The sequence below is a fragment of the Dermacentor silvarum genome, chromosome 2 (assembly GCF_013339745.2).
Source record: "Dermacentor silvarum isolate Dsil-2018 chromosome 2, BIME_Dsil_1.4, whole genome shotgun sequence".
NCBI lineage: Eukaryota > Metazoa > Arthropoda > Arachnida > Ixodida > Ixodidae > Dermacentor > Dermacentor silvarum.
In genome coordinates, this window is record NC_051155.1 from 90,041,179 (window position 1) to 90,059,913 (window position 18,735).

General features: G+C 43.3%; 1 protein-coding gene across 2 annotated transcripts in view; it reads left to right on the top strand.

Annotated features, from left to right (window-relative positions):
* Positions 1-2,482, top strand: part of LOC119441608 (male-specific lethal 1 homolog) — a 132,602-nt gene extending 130,120 nt beyond the window's left edge. For both annotated transcript variants that reach the window (XM_049661454.1, XM_037706215.2), the window contains exon 9: positions 1,520-2,482. The gene's annotated coding sequence lies outside the window, so the exon portion shown is untranslated. The remainder of the gene's footprint in view (positions 1-1,519) is intronic.
* The last annotated feature ends 16,253 nt before the right edge of the window (positions 2,483-18,735 follow it).

An 18,735-nucleotide genomic window follows, 5' to 3' on the forward strand; every position in this document is an offset into this window, starting at 1 on the left:
TGATTAAGTGGACTAATTTGTGAGAATGAGACCACAATTCAAGTGTGACTTATTTATTGGAATACATTTGAATGTTGATGTCATTCACTCATCTTATCGCTCTCTTTCGGAATATTATAGTTTAAATGTTTTAAACAATGTTTGAGTTTTCTCGCAAATAAGTTTCTGAGCAACTATGAATGTTAGGAGAAATTTTTAAATGTTTGAAACTGTTTTTTGTAACTTAGTGGCTGGATGCGGCGGTGGTGAGAAAAGAGTGCTGGCAATTAGGGTGCCAAGATTGGCAAAGATGATGCCGGCGTATCTGGAGCTTGTTGCTCGGTTTCTTTTGTCCATTGTTAAAGAAAGTTGATTAACTGACTATATTTAATATACAGTCAGCGTTCGATTTTTCGGACTCGCTAGGAGCCGCGAAAACGTCCAAAAAAAGCGGGCAGTCTGAAAACATGAGTACATGCCTTTTACTGCACCCAAGGGCTCAAATCGCCACAGGCATCTCGGAATAGCTCTAAAGGTCTGCCAGTACACTTATTAGGTGTATCGGTGCTCGTGCAGAGATAGGAGACGGCGGGTGTACTTGTGTATAATTAAGGAATACAAACAGTGTCCCATGACAATTGCCCCTTCCCTCTTTTGGTCTGCTTCACCGCTTAACACTGCTGTATTGAGGCGAAGCTGACTTTCAGTAACTGGCATTATGCAACACGCCATGCCTTCAGAGCTTCGAAGCCATTGGCGAGGATCACAAAGGCGGAGTTGGTGCCCATTTCAATTTGCCAACAGCGGCGAACTGTTTCAATGAAAAACATGGCACTGAACAGCAAGTAACTTGGTAGCGAACGTCGAATAGCGCAATATTGAAACTACTATTTCAAAAATTCGAATATTCGCACATTCGCACAACACTATGCAACACGTATTAAACCATTGTCCAATCTTCTTGCTAAAAATCTTGTGCACGCTGGATTTCCACTTTGTTTAGGAGCTCTGTCATTTCTACGTTAGTTTTCTACTTTGGACACATAGAGAGTGGGCACGGATTTGATTTATTAGTATCGTTAGTATCGTCATATGTTAGTATTAGTTAGTATTGGACAAATGCGGTCAAATGAATCGGCAATGTGCTTTGTCCTTTTTTATTCACCTTGGTCAGTTCGACCCGCTGGATAATTCAATCACTTTCGCTGGTCCCGTCAGGATCGAATTAATCGAAGTTGACTGTATATGTAATCAATTTCCCATTGCAAATGTGTGCCAGAAGAAATTGTAAATATTTGTTGGTGCTGTGGTCTCCCAAGTTTTGCTGGTGAGTGTACATTTGAACCTCAGCATAACAAATTATTGGATATAATGAAGTAAGTATAAAATATTTCGCACCGATATCGCCATGCAATGAATATAGTTAAGGTATGTTCATCTCAGATGTGGCTTCGTTTTATTGAAGTTTGACTGTATGAATCATAAAGTCGTAACCTTGTGTCTAAAATGTGCCACTGGTGCACACGCCTCTCTGGTGCAGGCTCCTGAACATTCGCCACAAGGACTGTGGCGTGAGCTCTGCTCAGGACTGAGCCCCTGGGCACTGAGTGCCAGCTCTGGCCGAGTGACAGAAGACCTGTCACCGAGGCGCCACGACAGTTGCCGGTCTCACTGCAGGACACAGTCGCCTGACCACGAAACTCTCGGCCCCGGGCCCAGCGCGCCACGAACATCATTGACGCGCACGTGCGTTTCCCGCTGCCCGTTGGGGGAAAAAAAGTGGAGAGAGAGTGTGAACACGGTGGCGACGCCACATTAAATAAAACAGACCCACATGCGTGGCTTGACGCGTGCCAGCACCGCTTCGTCTGGTGGGGAGGGGGTGGGGTGAGAAAAAGACAAAAGTAATGTCTCGGGAGACGCCAAAGGTGCCAGAAAGCCTGATCGGTTCGATTCTGGCATCTTGCGTTGTGTGTGTGGATGTGCTGTGATGGCATGGTGCTCTCTGCAGTCAAGCTGCTGGAAGACTCTTCCAGCACCTCGGTTGCGGCGAGCGTGAGCAGGGTAGCCAAGATGTTGGAATGCGATGCTTGTTCCAGCACCTTTGTTCCTCTGAATGTTACTTGAACAAAGTGAGTGGCTCGCCCGAACCAAGATGTTGGAATGCTGCCACTTCCTACATCTTGGTTCACGCGACTATGTTGCGAGTGTTGCAATCGCTGCTGCCTGCTTCGATAACTGTGATGCAAGGACAGGAAATGAGTATCAGTGCTTTTAATGACCAACAGCAGGAGGCATTGGGATGCGAATGGAATTCCAAGGCCTGAACTGCTGGCCAACGTGATAGAACTTTTGTGCATGCTCTCCCGCAGTGCAGGATGGTGCATCATGTACATAGTGAGTGTAATCAGTGATGCGCGCTGTATTTGAAAGTGCAGAGCAGCTTGTGGCCCCTTAGTATGCCAATAAATGCAAATTCTTGTGATTGCACTTATTGTGCAAACTCGGCGGAGGCAGGTTTCTTGCAAGACTTGTAGACAACTTGCAGATCCACACTTGGTTGCGAGATTGGACCATGCCTGGTTTCAAGTTCTAAGTCGGGTGCTTTTCTCAAAGGTAGAGGTAGGTGCCATGGGAACACCCTCTCCATTTGTTCTGTTGAGATTGATATCTGGCCCGGTTTGTAGAGGTTACTCTTAAAAAGTGTACATTCGATTGGCCATAAATTTGTTTCCACAACAGTGGTAATCAATCTCTTGTGTCTTTACTTCGTTTAACGCTGCATGCCCACTACTTTCCCCTTTAGCAATGTGATGCATGTCTCGGCATGCTGTAGCGTTTCTGGCACGAAAGTAGCAGGCACAAAGCATGAATGAAGAAAACGCACACAAGATTGGGGATGACCATTGGTGTGGGACAGGTTTCGACCCTGCAGGGTGTACAAATATTTTAGTGTACAAACCTTGCGCAGCAGGATGGGAGAGATGTACACGATGCACTTGACCACAGCATAGTGTGTGTGCTTTACCGCACTGGCTATTACTGTTTTTGGTCGCACTCTTTTAAAGAGTGCGGAGTCTACAAATGAGGATGGCAAAAACAGGCTATTGTACAGTAGAACCCCGCTGTTACGTTCCCGGGTGCTGCATTTTCCCGGCTGTTACGTCATTTTCGACCGGTGCCAGCACAGCTCCCATAGAACCGAATGCATTGGTAATCCTGCTGTTACGTCGCAACTGTGGGACCGTTCCCACATCATACGTTACGAACTGCCACCCTGCGCCAGCCCGAGCGGCCATTTTGACTTTTCATGTCGCTTGGCTTTGCTCCTTGATGATGGCATAGGCTGTCTAAAGTGCTGGGGGCCACACATGACGTATTTTCAGTTTCCGCCAGCAAAAGTATGGCCCTTGAGATCCGTATTTGCTATCTAAAGGTGGTGTCTATGACGCGTTGAGGCCCTAAAATTGGTTTTGGCTCATAGATGTTGCTTATAAAGTCTAAGGGTGATAACGCCATCATCACGTGCTGTATGCTGTATGTGCGAGTGAAAGTGTGCGAGGGGAGCCGACGAGCACGTCTAAATCTCGCGCGCGAAAGGAAGAAAAGCAGGGAGGAAGCGCGCCCTCTTTCGTTGTGCTCGAGGCACCGACGAGGGGCGAGGGATAGCAGGCAGCGCTGTGCTCTGGCATCAACTGCGTACTGCGAGGTGGTGCGCGGTCGAGCAGGCCGCATCTTGAAAGAGATCTGCATTGAGGGCAGAGTCTTCGTAGTGTAGGTGCATCGGCAGCTCGTAGCTTTATGCGTGCTGTGTGTTCTCGGCGCTTAGTTAGCGTTGAAACGATAGACAACAGCACGAAGGTCACTTCGCTTGCTTCTGCAGTGGCACTTAAATTCCTCGCGCCAGCGTTTGACAGCGCGTGTCTGCACTCATCGAGTGTGTGTTCGTGTTTGCCTGTGGGCGCTGACACCATGCTTGTTAATATAGTTAATAAGCGAATGTTTACATATTTATATGGACGATAATATTAATATTCTTACTTGGTATAGCTGTCCACTAATTTGATATCACAATCGATACTTCGGCTGTCGGGCAAAACCATGACTTTTTTTCACCCGTAAGAAATAAAATAATATTGTGTGCAGTTCAACACTGCTCCCATTTCTCAATTTTTCCCGTTTCCCGGCTCTTGCGTTTCCCGGCTCCTTCGTTTTTTTTACGGTCCCGTGAAAAACGTACCAGTGGGGTTCTACTGTATTTACCCGATTCTGACGCGCTCCCAAATACGACCACCTCATTTTCAAGGGCTTAACGGTAAGAAAATAAATGTGCACCTAAATGTAACGCCGCTGATTCATAAAAGAAAATATACCATGCCTCCCAACTTTCACGGTCAGAAATGACAAGATGTACGCTGTGTTTGATGGTAGGCTATTGCCAATGCCGCCAACGCGGTTTTGGTTTTGTATTCGATTGTAACGTGCAGGCAATTTCCGAACCCATTATCTCGGAAAAAAGATGCGCGTTAGATTCGGGTAAGTACGCTACTAGAAGTCTAGAAGCAGAATGCATTGACGGGCTAGCTGGTACATATTCATAACAAACGTTAGTGCAAACAGGACGACCTTTTGTTGTCCTGTTTGTGCCAAAGTTTATTATAAGCCTTGAAGCGTTTCTGTTGGATGTTAGTACTGCATATGCAGCAATGCTCGTTGGCTGAAAGCACTGCCTTGGGACAGTTCGGGACTGTCGGGGACAAATAATCGAAGAGGTCCAGTGTTGCAATATTTGCCATCCTGAGCATTGCATCCTAACAAGGGGGTAAGAAATCCATTGACTCCTTTTAAATTAGTCTTTCAGGGGGTAGCAACATCGAATTTTTGGAGTGCTTTTATTCTGCAGAATTCAAGCACGTTTGAGCTAGATTCAGAAGTGTATTATGTGTACTTTGTCTTTTATTTTCACCTGGAAAATAACGAAAGACAACTGTTCAGAAAATGGAGTACTACCCTCAGCTCGGAACAGACATTTGGGCAAGTTGGTTAAGCTTCATCTTAAGAACAGCGCAAAAAGTACATGGACAGGAAAGAAGATGACTAGTCGTCTTATTTCCTGACAAGATGACATAATTGCTGTGTAAAAACAGATGTGAAAGAAGACAGGTTGTCTTCTTTCCTGTTTGTGTTTTTTGTGCTGTTAAGAAGACTGCCCTGAGCGTACATGCAGGTTTCAATTGTCTGGAGAGGAAGCAAGGGGAATGTAAAGTGTAAAACAAATTGGTGCAAATACTGAAGCTCAATGGCACAATTTGTGTGCTGACTAGCCTGGTTCATTTACAGTTGTTGAATCAAAGAATTGGTGCCTGAATGGGTAGGGCTTGTTTTCAACTACTGTACTGGTACAAACTGATAGTATGGATTCAGATTGAGCATCAAAGGTTCAAGGCACCGCTTTTAGAGAATAGTATGGCAGTGCAACTACACAGTTGCTAATCTGAGGCATTTCTAGCACTTGGGGAGAAAAAAGGTGCACGCTAGAAGAACACAAAGCACAGCAGGACAGGAGGGATGCCAAGCTTCCAGCATCTTTCAAGGATTATAGTGGCAAGGACTTCCAGCATCTTTTCTATCCAGACACCTTCTTTGTGTTCTTTTTAGGTGTCTTTTTTTTTCTGCACCAAGGGCTGGAAACGTCCTGGACGTCCAAGTTTGAACTAACCCAGCTTTCATCATTTCACCATTGCATGACGCTTGTCTGCTGACTTTCATGCTTTTTATGTTAATTATTAAAAAAACGGTTCGGCACCGCACCAGATTGCATGATGATTATGTTGCATCCCTTATGCAGAGATTCTACATTGCTGAGCTCAGCCATGCTAACACTAACTTGAGCATATGAAAGCTGACTGCATGCACTTTGGTTCATTTGCAGAGCTGTTCACACAATTGGACCACATTTGCATAGTGTAGCTTTGTAGCTACTATGTGCCTTTGCGTTCTGTTGGTACGTGTGATACCTTTGATGTGGCTAATGAGCAGTTTGTCTTTGAACACTGTAGGGAATAGATGTGGTAACACTTTGCCATCTTCTTGAGCTGTTGCTAAGACGAAACAGTGCCCAGCAGTAACGAGCAAAGATGTGATGCAGCTCTTGCCACTAGCGATTGTGTTTGACTGTGGTAGGTCATTCATAAAATGAAAATGCGCAAGAGTGGAACGCTTTAAAAGCATGAGCTGAAAAATGAAAGGCAACACATCAAAGGGCAGGAAGCTGAAATAGCAAACACTTCCTTCCCCCTAACAAAGGCAGCCTCCAAACCCGCAGAAATGCAAAAAGTGCATGCAAAACAACCTAGGAAGCAATAACATGCCATTCACCTTGCTTGAGCAACACAGGGGAGGGGCTATTGGAGGCACTGTAGCACAGGGTGGTATTCTCGAGCGATGACTATCGGGGATGCAATCTTTTTCGCGAGATTTCATGTGACTTGACACAATACACATTGGTGTATACAGCTGACAGCATTCCTGGCATTGTGCCAAGCTTGCTATCTTTGCCCAATGCCAGAAATGCTGTTGGGTCACTTATATCAAAGCATCCAGTGCCAAGTCATGCAAAATCTTGCAAAAGCGATCATACCTCTGAAAGTGATAACTCGATAACACTGCCCCAGGGTTCCTGATGAGCCTCTCTCGCCGATATGAAATCTCCTGCATTTGTTCTGGGTCTGGGTAAAAATATTCACGGTGTCTTGTGCACTGCACAGACAGATAGCTAAGGGCCCAGTAATGCCATAACACAGTTCCACATGAAGGAAAATTGGAACAACTTGTTCACCCTTATTTCTGGCCATGGAGAAGTACGCTTGTACAAAAACCAAAACAATGAAATGTTATTTCACTCGAAAGTTAGTCTATTGCTTGTTGAGCCATCCACAGCTGAAACTTTATCCAGCATATCAAAGATGCAACTGTGGACTCTACTTAAAGCTTCCCATGCCAATGCCTCCTTTAGAAGATGCCTGCTGCGTGAGCCGATTAGCTGGTTCTTGCCCCTCTCCTATTTCCTTCTCTCCGCCACGGTCGGCTGCGAGCGCTAGCCGCTCCAAACCTAAATCACGTGGCCCTGCCTCCGAGATTATAGCGGCGTCTGTTGCAATCCCAGCCTCGTAATTGTCACTTACCCCGCAACAGGATGTAGGGTCGGCTGCGAGCCCCGCCTCTCTGCAACTACCCTGAACCACGGGAAGCTCTGCTCCAGTGGGAAAACAAGCAACACGGCAGGCATCTAGTGAAGGAGGCAGTGCCCATGCTTAAATCAGCAAAGATGAATAAAACAGTGGCACGGAATAAATGAGAATGAGCTGAGCACACAAAACAAGTACCAGTCCTGTGTACTCATCTCGTCCTTATTTATTCTGCACTGCGTTTTATCCTTTTTCGTTATGAACCAACTGGCCAATGAAAAATGTTCTAGTATTAAATAAGCATTTTGTGGCATCAATCTCGGCTTAGCACACAAGTTGAGCACTACAGGGTTAAAAGCAAAACCGAAGTGTTAACACAAAAGGCACAAGGAAGTTAGTGGTCAGCCTGTCACCTTTATTGTATCTGTTGTGTTAATGCTACGGTTATTACTTTAAGTAATAATTGAGTTAGGCACTTGTGATGCAAAGTGATTGTTTAAAAATTGCCTCTTGATGCTAAGCACTTGGCACATGTGTTGTAGATAACTTATGTTGACTAAAGGACACACGTAGCAAGCTGACCCTAAAGGTACTGACAACCATGCTGAAAGTTATTAAAATGCCAACAATAAATTCACTCTTTGCATACAGAAATGTGTGGAGAGCAGCAATTCATGCTGCTTGTTAATTATTACGTTGGCGCTGGTGACAAAGTGATCGTCTGAAAATGTAAAGTAGAAAGCTGCTAGGACATTCAGAGCAGAGCAGACTGCGTTTGCAAGATCTGCACACTTTTCATCATTCCCAATGCCACAATACGCTCAGAAGGGCAGGTCAGCGCTTCGGACAAGATTCGCACGTCTCTATGAATGGAACCTGCAGGTGGCATAGGTGTCCTTGTTTTGTCCTTGTGTGGCTGCTTCCACTTAGAACGCATGCAGGATAGTGTCATGTTTGTGCCTTTCACTTCAGCAGGCCAAATAGTAATGCAACTTACGTATTAAGGTCCTTGTGTACTCTTACTGTTCATCTAATTTTTCAAACACCTTTTCAGGATAAGAGCCATTGCCATCATTGGTTATCGTGAAGGAGGTGTAAAATAGGGCCATTTGCACCCTTCTATCGGCAAGATTGTTTGTAAAATGTAAGTGTTCAGTTGCTGAAATATGCATGATGATGGCAGCAGCAGGAACGAGTGACGCTACCTTCACAGTATACAGGGACCTGGTTACGAATGTTGTAGCACTGCCACATAGTATTAGCTTGGCAGGGCATGTTTGACCATGACAATGAAGGGACAAACTGGACAAAAATGGGAGGTGTGAGAGATGTGCAGGCTGCCAACTTTAAAGGGACACTAAAAAAATTATTTCAGATCTATTAGTGAATTGTTTCTGCTATACCAAAGAAGCCATTCTTTCATCGAGAGGAGGAGGATTGGTAAGCCACTAAAAGACTCAAAAACGAAAGACTCGTGGCAACGCTGCCTCGAAGTTCCCGCACCAACCTTACCATGGCGTCATGGATTTTGATGACATCTGTTTGGACTTAGGTAATTTTTTATCAGTAAAGTTCAACCGCACTCTGTTCTAAAAGGGCTAAGACTGAACTTGGCAAGATTCCAGGACTTTAACTGAGCCATACTGGCCCGAATATGGAAAAGTACTTTGAAATCCATGTCGCACTGACATACTGGTGCTTGGGTTGCGGTGTGACATTAAAAAATTGGAACTTCGATCTTCATTTTCTCATCTAATAGTCAACCTATTACCACAAAATTAACAAAACTAGTTTTGCAAAACTAGTTTTATCAGGCTAAACTGTTTTAGTGACTGCTTTTAGTGTCCCTTTAACTGCTTAAACACTGCATGAACAGTTCGTGGTATCCATACTTGCCCATCCCCCCCTCCCCAGCCAGTGATTGCTCCGCGATAGCGACCAACATATAACATTTAAAGGAGACAGAAGTAAATGTAGAAACAACTCTGTGTTGACACCATGAATCGCATGTGCTGTGCCAACCTGTTGGAACGCAAACAGTGGTGTGCATGGTTTTTGCGCAACTTAGCGAAAAGCAGAAGGTGGGAAGATGTGTGAATGGCCGTGTAACAAGCGATGTTCATGACACGCAAGAGTTGGTCATGCATTTATTGCTACTTCTGCTTTTTGCTAGGCTGTGCAAGAACCATATGCAGCGAGTTGGTGTAGTACTTTAAGACACTTGCTGGTCGTGCCTGTGCCACAAATATAATGTGTGCAACCTGTGTGGTACTTTCAAGAGAGACATGCTCACGTTCGCTGTCAGTGCCAGCCTGTTTTTGTTGTGAAACAGGTTGTCATCTTTCATTGTTTATGACACTATTGATCGGCATCATGCAGATTTGTGAACTGAACTTGGCACTTGCTGAGCACACCGGATGTGAAATAGATGATGTCATTGCTGTACAAGTAGTATTTCTGAGAGTACTACAGGCATGAAGTAGTTCACATCTGAGGACCAAAGTCGCCAAAACATTCCATGTTCTCAATTTGCTCTGCTGGTCCGTTTCCAATAATGCTGACCTGAAAAAAAAAAAAAGCTTGTGAATTTTAAACTTCTCCAACTTTAGGGGACAGTGGAAGAACACCACAGCTGAATGTTACATGAGGTCCTGTCAGGTATACATGACTATTGTGGCTGACCCACAGGCTTTTTCTGGGAGTCCTGTATATCTCTTGCTTATGTTTACGCTAGATTCGGGAAACTTCAATGTGTGAGCCACAAGAGAGCCAGTGAAAATCGGTGCTCAAGGCATGCCCACTTAGTAGGAATCCTAAAGACTAGCACCTACTCCGGAATTGTGGAAAAATGGAAGTTCCTGGTAAAAAGTCTTTCGAAAAAGCTTCTGTTGTTACAATGCTTGATGAAGTTTAGTGGGACAGCATTGCATTTTATGACAGTTTGAAGGCAAATATTTCTAAAGTGATGCTAAATCTAGACTGCTAAGTAGACATTCGTCGAGCACTGACTGGCTTCAATTCCACACTTGGCAGCATTTGCCATACAGCAACTAATGAAATGCCTAATAAGTTAAATATCGGTAATAATAAATTAATTGCCACACATTTACCGACGTCTGCAACCGCTAGTAACGTATTGCTGAAGGAAAGGTCATTACCTTCACTACATTGTATAAATTGACAAGTTTGGCTCTTATATTTGAAGCATGTGGTATATCAAATAAGCAAATAAAAGAGAAGCATACAATCGAAAGCAGTGCACAGTGAATACAGACTTTCTTGTTTGCTCCGAATGCAGCGACTCAGACACTGACATTTCAGTACAGTCGAACCTCGATATAACGTAGTTGTACTTGCAGCGAAAAACTTCCTTATATTGCGAATTTCGTTACTTGGTGGTTTCATTGAAAAGATGGAGAAATAAAAATAATTCGCTACATTGCGAATTTCTTTAAATCTAGGTTCGGTATATCGATGTTTGACTGTACTTCAATTACTTCAATAACACTTGCTCGTAATAATGTAACAAAAGTAGCATTGTATACTCTGTTTTCATAGAGACTAAGCTGGTTAGACAGATGCAACAGTGATTTCCAGAGCTGCGTTGAGATGTCCCAGCTCGATGAAGAAAAACATTGTCCTGAAGGAATCCACTTCCTGGCTTTACTGAATATGTTGTCGGCAAAAATGCGATAGCATGCAAGCCGGATAATATGGAATGAAATTATTACTCTCATTTGTAAATTGCATGTACATTTGTGATCACTGCAGTTACAAAGTGATTACGATGTAGGTAAGTCAATGCAATTGGTTTTTTGCAGTCATCACCATGTGAGATCATGTAAAATATACAGTGGCTTACTATTCCTTGAGTAAACACCTTGTGTGATAGGCTTATGCTAGTCACATGCTCACTTTCAATGATCCTTGTAATCTGAGGCCATTGAAGTCAGCTGCCTTGCACAAAAGGCACAACGGACCCAATAACACATGTGCGTTTCAATGGTCATTAAAAGCGGGCATGTGACTGCGGTGTTATTTCTTTATGTTGTCAAATCGGCACTTGGCAGTGCCTGTTGGCATACTTCAAGAACATCTACCGGGTTGAATAACTGGCACATGTGGTGACTGTGTATGCCTCATGACAGCAGTACATCAACCGTATTGCTTTGGGTTGTTTATCGTTATAGTCATGAACAACTTCCTGTAGCAAAGCAGGGAAAGCGACGTAGGCAACACTCCTGAAGATATAAGTCCCATAGTTTCATTCTTGTTTATGCAAGCTGGGGAACAGAAAACATACACATACTGGTTACTACTGAACTTCGTGCCTCATAATCAAAACTGGTTTTGGCACATAAAACCCCAGAAAGAACTACTGAACTTAGTTTAAAATAACTTGTAACAGGTGGCTCTCGATGCTAATTTCGAATATCATTTTTTAGCTTGACTCTTTTATGTATTGGCCAGTGCTAAACTGTCGAGTAACTACTTATACCATGTGCTTTGACAAACAAAGAGAATGCGCTGTGAAGCTCTGACATTTTCAATGATCCTTGTAATCGGAGGTCATTGAAATCGGCTGCCTTGCACAAAAGGCACAACGAACTTGGCGCACTAACACATTTGCAGAAGTTCTACTGCTGTAGCTTTTCTATCATTGTCACGAAAGGTTGTTTGTAAGTATGTCTATTTTACAGTGATAAAAAAATGTAAGCTGATATGCACATGCTACATGCTAATGCTAATGCACATGCTAATGTAAGCACATGCTAGGAAATACTGCAGATCTTGAAGAAATGGGTAAAAATTGCTGAAGAAAATGTAGCAAGCTTTTAGTTCGAAAATGCATTTGCTGAAATAAAAATGCATTATAACAGGGTTCCATTCAATACAAAAATACCTTCGTTATGTCCTGTATTTTTTATAAGAATATATTATTGCATACTGATATCGGCAATAAACACTTTAACTCTACTTTGTTGCAACTGATAATTTGTTATATGTATGTTAATTACGTCGAGCCTTTACTGTAACTGACAATTCTCTCATTTGAATAACGCAATGCATTCTAGATTCCTGACCACTCAAACGTTGTGCACCATTTATTTACTATGGGCAGCATCACCCTTGTTGCAGCTCCTGTGCAATTTCGTCAGAGATAAAATGTTTAAAGAGGCATGATATTGGAGGTATGTAAAATGCACTGTATTCTACCAGGTTACTTACCAGGTGTGCAGGTTACTTTTGTCTTTTTTTTTTGTGCTACTACATTCATGTCAGTCTCTTTGCAGAACTTTTGTTACTTGTTTTGTTTCCTTGCCGTATGAGAACATGCCTGGACTGATTCAACAGTAATGACAGTGGCACAACCCTCTCGAATGGTTGCAAAAAGATGTGCATGTCAGATGTTCTTTTGTTTTTTTTGTGTTTCTATTTATTAGTATATAAATCAGTCGCTCCAAATTTGAACATTGTCTAAAGGGAGGGTTACAGAAAAATTGATTTTGCATTTGGTGCACTGTACCCACACCTAAGCAGGTGATAGATACATTATTCAACAATATTCATAAATACATACTAGAATTGGATGCATTGTTGAATGTAGTTACACTAAGTGCAACAAAACATGGTTATGATCAAGTCCATAACATCCTATCGGGTGAGCGAGAATACATCTAAAAATGAACAAAACATGCCGTGTTGCACTGAAAAATGTGAACATGAAAACACTGCTACTCAAATCTCTAGTTTCACAAAAATGCTTTAGTCTACAGCATGTTCTATTATTAACTAAGCAGTAATTATGAAGGTTTCCAATTGTGAATTCTAGCAGTGCTGTCTGAAAGACTGTATTCCAAAGTGTAATGGGGTAAAAGCTTCTGTTTGACTGTGGTTACATTGCTAACTGGCAAGATTACACAGTTGATGTAATGTGCAGTGTGGCCAAATGAGTGACAATGTACACTGATCACTTATTGACTCTGCAAGTTCTTTCACATGGTAACCTGATATTTTGGAGTCGATAAATGAAACTGAGCCACAGTATTGAGTCCCGAGTCAGTAATGACTCGTGAGCTTCAGTGGAATGACTCCTACTCACGAGCTTCAAATGTGTTGCTTGTCATAAGCAGCTGACATAATGTGCTCCAGATGGAGCAGCTGACATAATGCGCCACAGATGGTGTACCATCTGGGGCATATTATGTCAGCTGCTTATGACAAGCAACACATTTGAAGCTCGTGAGTAGGAGTCATTCCACTGAAGCTCATGAGTACCATCTGGGGCACATTGTAGAGCACTTACCACACGTTAGCATGACAGCACTGAAATGCACCCGTCTCTTTGAAACCTGCCCCAACCTGGTTTTTAGCTGTGTAGGTTTCGGAAAGTGCTGGCTTCATCCATTGTTCAGTATTAATCAGTAGCGTCATGGCTTTACGGTCACCTTAAATGTGGTACTATGCCACTGCCTTTACTCAAGCCAAGTTTATTTGCCCTGTGTCACTAAAATCAACTTTTTCTTTTGACATATTTTTCGTGTTGTGTCGTGAGAAAGCCAATCACTGCACTTCTTTCGCACAAATTTTGCTGTGCGATGTCCGCAAACTTTCCTTTTCCTTGGATGTGGGTCTCCCGGCCACATCCGTCTGGGCATCCTCATTTGAGCCACTTGCATGTTATGAGCGTTGGCCACTTCGTTTCTATGGAGCATTTTGGTACAACTGTCTGTACGCTTAACTTTTCAACTTGGGTGGTACAGTGAAATACCACTTGATCACGTAACAACCATGTGAAATCAAGAGGCAATGAAGCCACATAAAGCATAGGAGAAAATGACTTGTTTCTTTCATTGGCAGTCTCATTCGAGGTGAGGGTCAAGTTCTGTTCATATTATTAAAGAAAAAAAAAGAGGCACTCACGTGTCTTCATGTGCCTTAAGTGTGGTACTATGCCACTGCCTTTTCTCAAGCCAATTGAATGTGAAAGCATTCTGGGCGTGTCGACTATGTTGAAGTGCATACTATATCAATGTCCATGTCAAGTGACAATGTCATCACTCGTCATGTGACCTTGCAACTTAAGGTTCTTATTTGGTCACGTGACTCGCATGACGTGATCACTTGGTCATGTCCTCGAATTGGGCAAAGTTAATTTTGAGGGTGGCCCACCCAAATTTCGGAGGTGGGCCAAATGGGATTTGAACGTAGGTCAACACAATTTTTGAATTGGGCGAACTAAATTTGTGGGGTGTGGGCCATCAGATTTTGGGAGTGGGCCTCAAGTCAATTTTGGAGTGGGCCAGGTAGGTTTTGAATGTGGGTGAACTCTATTTGGGGGTGGGTGAAGTCAATTTTGGTAGCGGGCCAGGTCGGGTTTGAACTTGGATCAACTCAGTTTTTTAATTGGGCAACATCAATTTTTTGGGTGTGGGCCACCCAAATTTTAGGGGCAGGCCAAGTCAATTTTGGGAGGGGGCTAGGTTGGTTTTGATCATGCGTCAGTGCAATTTTCGAATTGGGCAAAGTCAATTTGGGGAGTGGGCCAAGTTGGTTTTGAACTTGGGTCAACTCAATTTTGAATTGGACAGTCAATTTTGTGGGTGGGTCAACTCAATTTTTGAATTGGGCAGTCAATTTTGGGTGTAGGCTAAATCAGTTTTGTGGGTGGGCCACGTCAGTTTTGAACGTGGGTCAACTCAGTTTTCGAATTGGGCAAAGTCAATTTTTGAGGTGTGGGCCAAGGTGTCCGTCTGACACACCGAGGGATTTCGCAGTGCGAGCCGCAGAAGGTGCAGCGCCGGAAACGTGACGTCATCACTTCGTCACGTGGGTTTTCTTCCCATCGGATGTTAACGCCAGACACTCGCCGGATTTTCCACTTCATGGGGCATATAAGGCTGTCGTCTTGAAAGAAATCAAACGTTTCCTGTTCCCCCGATTCTTCTTGCTTGTTTTATTGTGAGGGTCTTTGCACTGCTAGAAATAGGGTACGAAGGCTTGTTCGCCAGTCGCCTACACTTAAGGTAACTCACGACATGATGCTTTTGGTTGAAAGATTGTTACACATTTGTCGCTGTAGTCATGAGTAGTGCTGCCTATATACTTGCAGCGCTTGCAGGGTGACATGGGTTGGACGGACCTCTTTGGAAGCCAGAGAACTGCAGAGCAAAATTAGTTTTGAGGAAAGATTCAGAAACACGGAATAAAAAATGCAGAAGCTCCACAGGAGTTGTCCAAGTATGCCTATGCACCCCCCCCCCCCCCCAAATATCAGTTGACCCACCCCCAAACTTAAATTGGCACGCCCCGAAATTTCAAGCTTGCCCACCCCCATATTCCAAGATGACTCGCCTCCAAATTTCAGTTGGCCCACACCCACTAAAAGCTTCCCCATACAATTTCTATGGAGCCCTATTTATCCCGATGTGTATTTTTTGTGATCAACTTTTTTTTGGTTAAGTTGTTCCTTATCACTTATAAAGCTACCAGTAATCTACATTTAGACTACTGTAACGATTAAATGTCATAACTTTGCAAATTACGCATTTTGTGCAGATACAAGGCATTACACTTTTTGCGTGACTGGGCTGTGTTACTCGGCAAAGATTACTTCATCATCATCATCAGCAGCCTATTTTTATGTACACTGCAGGACTAAGGCCTCTCCTTGCGACCTCCCCTGTCTTGCGATAGCTGATTCCAACTTTCGCCTGCAAATTTCTGAATTTCATCACCCCACCTCGTTTTCTACCTTCCTTGACTGCACTTCCCTTCTCTTGGCACCAATTCTGTAACTTGAATGGTACTAGGGCGGTCCGATAAGTACTTAGCCTCACTGCGAGAGTGCGACGCTGTCGCATGAGTCATATACCGACGTTCAGTACGCTCTCTTAGAGGGACACATGCAAAAGTCCAGTCGAATCGGGCTCGCGGTTTTGTTTTTGGCTGCTTGAGGAAGAGGAAGCAGGTGATTTTTCGTGTGTCCGTTAAAAAAATGGAAAAAGAGCAATATCGGTCAGTGATTCGATTCTTATTTGTACACCGGTTATCTACCCTATGCATTACATGGCCTGCCCAGCTCCCTTTTCTTTCTCTTAATGTCGACTAGAATAGCTGCCATGCCCATCTGCTCTGTGATCCACACCGCTCTCTTCCTGTCTATTAATGCCTACCATTTTTCGTTCCATCGCTCTTTGCGCGGTCTTGTTCTCGAGCTTCTTTGTTAGCCTCCAAGTTTCTGCCCCATATATTACTTACTTAAGAATCATCATCATCATCAGTCTATGTCCACTGCAGGACGAAGGACTCTCCCTGCTATCTCCAGATACCCTTGTCTTGTGCTAGCTGATTCCAACTTGCGCTTGCAAATTTCCTAACTTCATTACCCCACCTAGTTTTCTGCCGTCCTCGACTGCGCTTCCCTTCTCTTGGTATTTATTCTGTAACTCTAATGGTCCACCAGTTATCCATCCTACGCATTACATGGCCTGCCCAGCTCCATTTTTTCCTCTTAATGTCAACTAGAATATTGGCTATCCCTGTTGGCTCTCTGATCCACACCGCTCTCTTCCTGTCTCTTAACATTATGCCTAACATTTTTCGTCGCGTTGCGCTTTGTGCAGTCCTTAACTTGTTCTCAAGCTTCTTTGTTAACCTCCGAGTTTCTGCCCCATCTGTTAGGACCGGTAGAATGCAATGATTGTACACTTCTCAAAGACAGTGGTTAACTCCCAGTCAGGATGTGGAAATGCCTGCCGTATGCACTCCAACCCAATTTTATTCTTCTGTAAATTTCTTTCTCATGATCAGGGTCCCCTGTGAGTAATTGACCTAGATAAACACATTCCTTTACATACTCTAGAGGCTGGCTGGCGATCCTGAATTCTTGTTCCCCTGCCAGGCTATTGAACATTATCTTTGTCTTCCGCATATTAATCTTCAACCCCACTCTTACACTTTCTCGGTTAAGGTGCTCAATCATTTGTTGTAATTCCTCCTTATTGTTGCTGAATAGGACAATGTCGTCTGCGAACCGAAGGTTGCTGAGATATTCGCCGTCGATCCTCACTTCTAAGCCTTCCCAGTCTAAGAGCTTGAATAGTTCTTCTAAGCATGCAGTGAATTGCATTGGAGAGATTGTCTCCTTGCCTGACCCGTTTCTTGATAGGTAACTTTCTACTTTTATTGTGGAGAACCGAGGTAGCTGTGGAATCCTTGTAGATATTTGCCAAGATATTCACGTATGCCTTTTATACCCCTTGATTACACAATGCCTCCATGACTGCTGGTATCTCTACTGAATCAAATGCCTTTTCATAATCTATGAAAGCCATATGGAGAGGTTGATTGTACTCGGCAGATTTCTCGATTACCTGATTGATGACATGGATATGATCCATCGTAGAATATCCCTTCCTAAAACCAGCCTGTTCTCTTGGTTGGCTGAAGTCAAGTGTTGCCCCAATTCTATTGGAAATTATCTTGGTGAATATTTTATACAATACTGAAAGCAAGCTAATGGGTCTATAATTTTTCAATTCTTTACTGTCTCCCTTCTTATGCATTAATATAATGTTGGCGTTCATCCAGCTCTCTGGTACACTTGAAGTCGTGAGGCATTGCGTATAAAGGGACGCAAGCTTTTCAAGCATGATATCTCCTCCATCTTTGATTAAATCGACTGTTATTCCATCTTTTCCAGGAGCTTTCCCCTGGTCATGTCTTGCAGGGCCCTTCTAACTTCATTGCTAGTTATAGGAGGAGCCTCTGTGTCCACTTCATAACTATTTCGAATGAAAGTAACTTGGCTGTTTTGGGAACTGTACAGGTCAGTTTAGAATTCTTCCGCTGCTTTTACTATGTCATCTAAATTGCTGATGATATTACCATGCTTATCTTTCTGTGCATACATTTTGTCTTGTCTTAAGCCAAGTTTTCTTCTCACCGATTTCATGCTGTATCCATATTTTACTGCTCCCTCAACCTTTTTCATGTTACAGTTTTGAATATCCCGTAATTTCTTCTTGTTGATCAGTTTCAACAGTTAAGCGAATTCTATCTGGTCTCTCGAGTTTGACACTTTCATGTTTTGTCGTTTCTTTATTTTGTCCTTTGTTAATTGGGAGAGCTTACCTACTGGTTGCCTGGGTGCCTTACCTGCCACTTCAATTGCTGCTTTTGAGATCAGCCTAGTTATAGTTTCATTCATTACCTCTATGTTATCTTCATCTTCCTGTTCTAAAGCTGCATATTTGTTTGCGAGCACCAGGCTGAATTGGTCTGCGTCTAGGTTGGCCTATTTCTTCTGGAATAATTTTATTCTTTCTCTCTTCAAATTGAGAGAAATCCTTGACCTCACTAACATATGCTCACTGCACTTTACCCTACCTAACACTTCCACATCCTGCACTATGGTGGGATCGGCAGAGTATGAAATCGATTTCATTCCTTGTTTCTCCATTAGAGCTTTTCCAGGTCCACTTCCTGTTGCTGCGCTTCCTCAAGAAGGTATTCATTATTCGGAGCCTATTCCTTTCCGCAAATTCTACCAACATCTCTCCTCCAG